Raw genomic sequence first — 7,324 nt, 5'->3', positions numbered from 1 at the left:
ACACTAGATCGCGTGTTAGGCCACGCGGACTAAGCCATGTATGGGGCCCACAGTGCTCATTTGCCGAGCCCACCCACACAAAACCTGCACCCCCCTCCAGCGCAGGAGCCGCAACCCGGGTGCGTACGCCGCACCAAGTGCTCCACCCGCGACCGTACGTGCCCCGCCGAAATCGCAACTCCGGCGGATGAACGGCGGACTTTTCTCGCAGTCGTAAGTTGCAATCCACCCCTATATCTTGCGCCTCATGAAGAGTTATATCAAGTATGCCAAATTCCCGCTGTCCCTATACATGCAGTAAGTTCGTCGTGGGCGCTGGCCGGCAGGCCGCGAGACGTGACGCCCGGCGGCAAAGAGTGCTCCTCTGAGGATATAGATGTTCCGTTCCGCCGCACAATGGTGACGGTGACCGCTGCCTGCGGTGGCAACGCTGGGCACAGTCGATACTCGCCGTGTGGTGGAAGGTAAACATTATGCGGTACATCAGTACTTTCCTAATAGTTCGGTCGTCTCACGGCACTGCTTAGTAAATGATGCAAGGCCAAAATATAGATGATTTATGCGAATGTCCCTATACGTGCTGTAAGACTGGGCACACAACGTGAATCGCACGTCAGCCAGACACTCGAACATGCACCACTCTCGGCCTGCAACGGAGACACACAATACGTAAACATCTGGAATGCGACAATGTCGAGTGCATCCTCTCTGCCACATTGCACCGTCGACACTATGATAACCAGAGCAGTAGGTCCACCTATAAAAGCACAATACCCCACTCCTCCGACAACTACCATTGCTCAGATAAATCAACACCACCAACACACATCCTACACAGAGGGGCACCAAATATCATCCCCCGCCCTCGTGTTATACCACATGAAAAATTGCAGAAGTGAGAGACACACATCCGCCAGCCTCTTGCTACAAGCATCGAACCGACGTGACGTATCTGACGGTGACTCAGGCATCCGTGTACTGCCACCACTATCCACCCCCCCCCCCCCCTCTCTCTCTGCCCCCTTCCCACACAATACCAAATTTAACCAACTTTATCGCTTAACCTAACTGTGGCTGTACCAGTTATCGCTTAACCTAACTGTGGCTGTACCAGTTTATCGCTTAACCTAACTGTGGCTGTACCAGTTTATCGCTTAACCTAACTGTGGCTGTACCAGTTTATCGCTTAACCTAACTGTGGCTGTACCAGTTTATCGCTTAACCTAACTGTGGCTGTACCAGTTTATCGCTTAACCTAACTGTGGCTGTACCAGTTTATCGCTTAACCTAACTGTGGCTGTACCAGTTTATCGCTTAACCTAACTGTGGCTGTACCAGTTTATCGCTTAACCTAACTGTGGCTGTACCAGTTTATCGCTTAACCTAACTGTGGCTGTACCAGTTTATCGCTTAACCTAACTGTGGCTGTACCAGTTTATCGCTTAACCTAACTGTGGCTGTACCAGTTTATCGCTTAACCTAACTGTGGCTGTACCAGTTTATCGCTTAACCTAACTGTGGCTGTACCAGTTTATCGCTTAACCTAACTGTGGCTGTACCAGTTTATCGCTTAACCTAACTGTGGCTGTACCAGTTTATCGCTTAACCTAACTGTGGCTGTACCAGATTATCGCTTAACCTAACTGTGGCTGTACCAGATTATCGCTTAACCTAACTGTGGCTGTACCAGATTATCGCTTAACCTAACTGTGGCTGTACCAGATTATCGCTTAACCTAACTGTGGCTGTACCAGATTATCGCTTAACCTAACTCAATTTGTCCCTTAACCTAACTCAATTTGTCCCTTAACCTAACTCAATTTGTCCCTTAACCTAACTCAATTTGTCCCTTAACCTAACTCAAGTTGTCCCTTAACCTAACTCAATTTGTCCCTTAACCTAACTCAATTTGTCCCTTAACCTAACTCAATTTGTCCCTTAACCTAACTCAATTTGTCCCTTAACCTAACTCAATTTGTCCCTTAACCTAACTCAATTTGTCCCTTAACCTAACTCAAGTTGTCCCTTAACCTAACTCAATTTGTCCCTTAACCTAACTCAATTTGTCCCTTAACCTAACTCAATTTGTCCCTTAACCTAACTCAATTTGTCCCTTAACCTAACTCAATTTGTCCCTTAACCTAACTCAATTTGTCCCTTAACCTAACTCAATTTGTCCCTTAACCTAACTCAATTTGTCCCTTAACCTAACTCAAGTTGTCCCTTAACCTAACTCAAGTTGTCCCTTAACCTAACTCAAGTTGTCCCTTAACCTAACTCAAGTTGTCCCTTAACCTAACTCAAGTTGTCCCTTAACCTAACTCAAGTTGTCCCTTAACCTAACTCAAGTTGTCCCTTAACCTAACTCAAGTTGTCCCTTAACCTAACTCAAGTTGTCCCTTAACCTAACTCAAGTTGTCCCTTAACCTAACTCAAGTTGTCCCTTAACCTAACTCAAGTTGTCCCTTAACCTAACTCAAGTTGTCCCTTAACCTAACTCAAGTTGTCCCTTAACCTAACTCAAGTTGTCCCTTAACCTAACTCAAGTTGTCCCTTAACCTAACTCAATTTGTCCCTTAAACCTAACTCAATTTGTCCCTTAACCTAACCCACGTTGTCCCTTAACCTAACTCAAGTTGTCCCTTAACCTAACTCAATTTGTCCCTTAACCTAACTCAATTTGTCCCTTAACCTAACTCAAGTTGTCCCTTAACCTAACTCAAGTTGTCCCTTAACCTAACTCAAGTTGTCCCTTAACCTAACTCAAGTTGTCCCTTAACCTAACTCAAGTTGTCCCTTAACCTAACTCAAGTTGTCCCTTAACCTAACTCAAGTTGTCCCTTAACCTAACTCAAGTTGTCCCTTAACCTAACTCAAGTTGTCCCTTAACCTAACTCAAGTTGTCCCTTAACCTAACTCAAGTTGTCCCTTAACCTAACTCAATTTGTCCCTTAACCTAACTCAAGTTGTCCCTTAACCTAACTCAAGTTGTCCCTTAACCTAACTCAATTTGTCCCTTAACCTAACTCAAGTTGTCCCTTAACCTAACTCAAGTTGTCCCTTAACCTAACTCAATTTGTCCCTTAACCTAACTCAAGTTGTCCCTTAACCTAACTCAAGTTGTCCCTTAACCTAACTCAAGTTGTCCCTTAACCTAACTCAAGTTGTCCCTTAACCTAACTCAAGTTGTCCCTTAACCTAACTCAAGTTGTCCCTTAACCTAACTCAAGTTGTCCCTTAACCTAACTCAAGTTGTCCCTTAACCTAACTCAAGTTGTCCCTTAACCTAACTCAAGTTGTCCCTTAACCTAACTCAAGTTGTCCCTTAACCTAACTCAAGTTGTCCCTTAACCTAACTCAAGTTGTCCCTTAACCTAACTCAAGTTGTCCCTTAACCTAACTCAAGTTGTCCCTTAACCTAACTCAATTTGTCCCTTAACCTAACTCAATTTGTCCCTTAACCTAACTCAAGTTGTCCCTTAACCTAACTCAATTTGTCCCTTAACCTAACTCAATTTGTCCCTTAACCTAACTCAATTTGTCCCTTAACCTAACTCAATTTGTCCCTTAACCTAACTCAATTTGTCCCTTAACCTAACTCAAGTTGTCCCTTAACCTAACTCAATTTGTCCCTTAACCTAACTCAAGTTGTCCCTTAACCTAACTCAAGTTGTCCCTTAACCTAACTCAAGTTGTCCCTTAACCTAACTCAAGTTGTCCCTTAACCTAACTCAAGTTGTCCCTTAACCTAACCCACGTTGTCCCTTAACCTAACCCACGTTGTCCCTTAACCTAACCCACGTTGTCCCTTAACCTAACCCACGTTGTCCCTTAACCTAACCCACGTTGTCCCTTAACCTAACCCACGTTGTCCCTTAACCTAACCCACGTTGTCCCTTAACCTAACCGACGTTGTCCCTTAACCTAACCGACGTTGTCCCTTAACCTAACCGACGTTGTCCCTTAACCTAACCGACGTTGTCCCTTAACCTAACCGACGTTGTCCCTTAACCTAACCCACGTTGTCCCTTAACCTAACCCACGTTGTCCCTTAACCTAACCCACGTTGTCCCTTAACCTAACCCACGTTGTCCCTTAACCTAACCCACGTTGTCCCTTAACCTAACCCACGTTGTCCCTTAACCTAACCCACGTTGTCCCTTAACCTAACCCACGTTGTCCCTTAACCTAACCCACGTTGTCCCTTAACCTAACCCACGTTGTCCCTTAACCTAACCCACGTTGTCCCTTAACCTAACCCACGTTGTCCCTTAACCTAACCCACGTTGTCCCTTAACCTAACCCACGTTGTCCCTTAACCTAACCCACGTTGTCCCTTAACCTAACCCACGTTGTCCCTTAACCTAACCCACGTTGTCCCTTAACCTAACCCACGTTGTCCCTTAACCTAACCCACGTTGTCCCTTAACCTAACCCACGTTGTCCCTTAACCTAACCCACGTTGTCCCTTAACCTAACCCACGTTGTCCCTTTGCCTAACATAGTTCACTGCTCGGAATCTCTGGTGTCGTTGTTATCCTCATGTAGATGTCTTGCGAGTGTTGCTTACTTTCCACATATTCCTGCTATCCACTGTCAATTGTACTGCAATAGGACTATATCGCCGACCCCCCCCCCTCCCCCCCCTCTGTCCCCCTCTGTCCCCCTCTTTGTGTCTCTGTCCTCTCAAGCTGGTCGGTCTGGCGTTTGAGTGTTAAATGAGCCTCGCAGCTGTTCAGTTGCATTCAGATGTCGACGCCCTCAGTGTACGTCGTGGTATGGTCTGTGTCCATTGTCCGCTGATGTCGTACGCGTAACCCACACGCTGTACCGATCATCGGTCGTTACGTACAGAGTGAAGTAGTGTGATACGTGTGACCGTACGCTGGCTGTGCCCAACGGTGTCGAATCTCAATTTCCATATGTTGTGCTTGATGCTACTTGTCTCGTCTCCCAATAACAGCTAGGTTGCACTGTGGTACGCCGTAGAGGCGTGTGGGAGGAACGTACGAACGCATTGTATGTCACCCTGGGTCGCTGGGGGTGGTGGTGCGGTGAGTCAGGTCAGGTCAGGTCAGCGTGAGCCGTCTGATGTAGTGACGCGTGTATTCCGACTTTGTCGTATTGCCTCACACAAAGTGCTACCCTGGTGGACCGCGTTCCATATCTGGGACATGCCGCAGATGCCGGTTGACAGTGGATCGCGGAAGGTACATCGCATACGTGCGCGGGCCACCTTCCACGTGTTCTCTTCTGCACATGTCGCAGTGTGTATGTGGTCTGATGTAGCGTGTCGTGACACATGACATCCTGGCATGCAAGAATTGTTGAATTCGCAAATGTAGGTGGACATCTACGTTTACTGCCCAAGATACGCAAATGAACTGGAAATCCGTTGTTGAGCGGTTGTTCACGCTGGAGGTGAATCTGTGATGGCGACGATCGGTACAGCTATTAACCGGTTGTTTCAGCGGTACCCGCCACATCCACACGCGTGACTAGGCCCATGTGGGTATGAAGCGATACGCGGCGGTGGCTTGGTGGGACTGTTCCCGGCCGGTGAAGGGGGGCCGCCCGGCGTGTTGGCCGCGCGCTGCGTGGGCGCACGCGCAACAGGCGGCTGGTGGGGGGCGCCGAGTGGCAGGAGCGCCAGCCGACGGGCCCGGCAGGCGGCGCAGCTACGCTGCGGCGCACCCTGCACGCGGCGCCTGGCGGCCAAAGTTGGTTCAGCCGAGCCCGGTGCGAAGCGCGGTGGACATCTGCAGTGTGCTGGTCTGATTGAGGACTGTGTGCGTTGAGGATGCGCCGCCGCCTGGCACTCGGCGCCGCGACGCCGTCTGCTGCTCGGTCGCCCCAGCGGTTCTCGCAGGTGGTTTGTATCGCAGTTGTGCGGACGTGTTGGCGCGTGCGCTGTGCTGGGAGAGTTCGCTTCTGCACCCAAGTGGGGCTTTGCCCTTGTGTGGCGCTGGCGTTGGAGCTGCCGGTCACCATAGGTGGCGCGTGTTGTCTCCCGCCGGCAATGCCACGACAGCACGCTCCCGGGCCTCTGTCGGCAGCGGCAAGCTCAGTTGGGAGCAAGGGTGTTCGCACTAAAACCGTCTACTCGCCTAACTCCGGGCGATTGCGCCTCTCTCGAAACCGACCAAGTACCTAGGACGGCGCTGCGCGCCGCCGGGACCTGAGAGGGTTTCGAGGTGTATCGTGCAGGGGAGCTCGGCCTCCTCCTGTTTGCAGAATAATTGAGCGGACGCTTGCGTGTTCGCGCGGGCCCCCGGGACACACTCCCGGGCGGCCGGCTGCTCAGCTCTAGTTGACGCAGCTCCCTGGTTGATCCTGCCAGTAGTCATATGCTTGTCTCAAAGATTAAGCCATGCATGTCTCAGTACAAGCCGCATTAAGGTGAAACCGCGAATGGCTCATTAAATCAGTTATGGTTCCTTAGATCGTACCCACGTTACTTGGATAACTGTGGTAATTCTAGAGCTAATACATGCAAACAGAGTCCCGACCAGAGATGGAAGGGACGCTTTTATTAGATCAAAACCAATCGGATTGGCTTGTCTGGTCCGTTTGCCTTGGTGACTCTGAATAACTTTGGGCTGATCGCACGGTCCTCGTACCGGCGACGCATCTTTCAAATGTCTGCCTTATCAACTGTCGATGGTAGGTTCTGCGCCTACCATGGTTGTAACGGGTAACGGGGAATCAGGGTTCGATTCCGGAGAGGGAGCCTGAGAAACGGCTACCACATCCAAGGAAGGCAGCAGGCGCGCAAATTACCCACTCCCGGCACGGGGAGGTAGTGACGAAAAATAACGATACGGGACTCATCCGAGGCCCCGTAATCGGAATGAGTACACTTTAAATCCTTTAACGAGTATCTATTGGAGGGCAAGTCTGGTGCCAGCAGCCGCGGTAATTCCAGCTCCAATAGCGTATATTAAAGTTGTTGCGGTTAAAAAGCTCGTAGTTGGATTTGTGTCCCACGCTGTTGGTTCACCGCCCGTCGGTGTTTAACTGGCATGTATCGTGGGACGTCCTGCCGGTGGGGCGAGCCGAAGGGGTGCTTTCGCGTCCCGAGGCGGACCCCGTTTAAATCCTACCAGGGTGCTCTTTGTTGAGTGTCTCGGTGGGCCGGCACGTTTACTTTGAACAAATTAGAGTGCTTAAAGCAGGCAAGCCCGCCTGAATACTGTGTGCATGGAATAATGGAATAGGACCTCGGTTCTATTTTGTTGGTTTTCGGAACCCGAGGTAATGATTAATAGGGACAGGCGGGGGCATTCGTATTGCGACGTTAGAGGTGAAATTCTTGGATCGTCGC

General features: G+C 49.7%; 1 non-coding gene across 1 annotated transcript in view; it reads left to right on the top strand.

Annotated features, from left to right (window-relative positions):
- Positions 1 to 6,320: 6,320 nt before the first annotated feature.
- LOC126328706 (small subunit ribosomal RNA) overlaps positions 6,321 to 7,324 on the top strand; it is a 1,893-nt gene continuing 889 nt past the window's right edge. The window contains exon 1 of the ribosomal RNA XR_007561941.1: positions 6,321 to 7,324. This exon is cut by the window's right edge and continues 889 nt beyond it. This is a non-coding gene — a ribosomal RNA (small subunit ribosomal RNA).

Source organism: Schistocerca gregaria, unplaced genomic scaffold (genome assembly GCF_023897955.1).
Source record: "Schistocerca gregaria isolate iqSchGreg1 unplaced genomic scaffold, iqSchGreg1.2 ptg001139l, whole genome shotgun sequence".
NCBI classification, from domain to species: Eukaryota; Metazoa; Arthropoda; class Insecta; order Orthoptera; family Acrididae; genus Schistocerca; species Schistocerca gregaria.
Note: the sequence above shows the minus strand (reverse complement) of the source record. Positions and strands in the feature narration are given on the sequence as shown.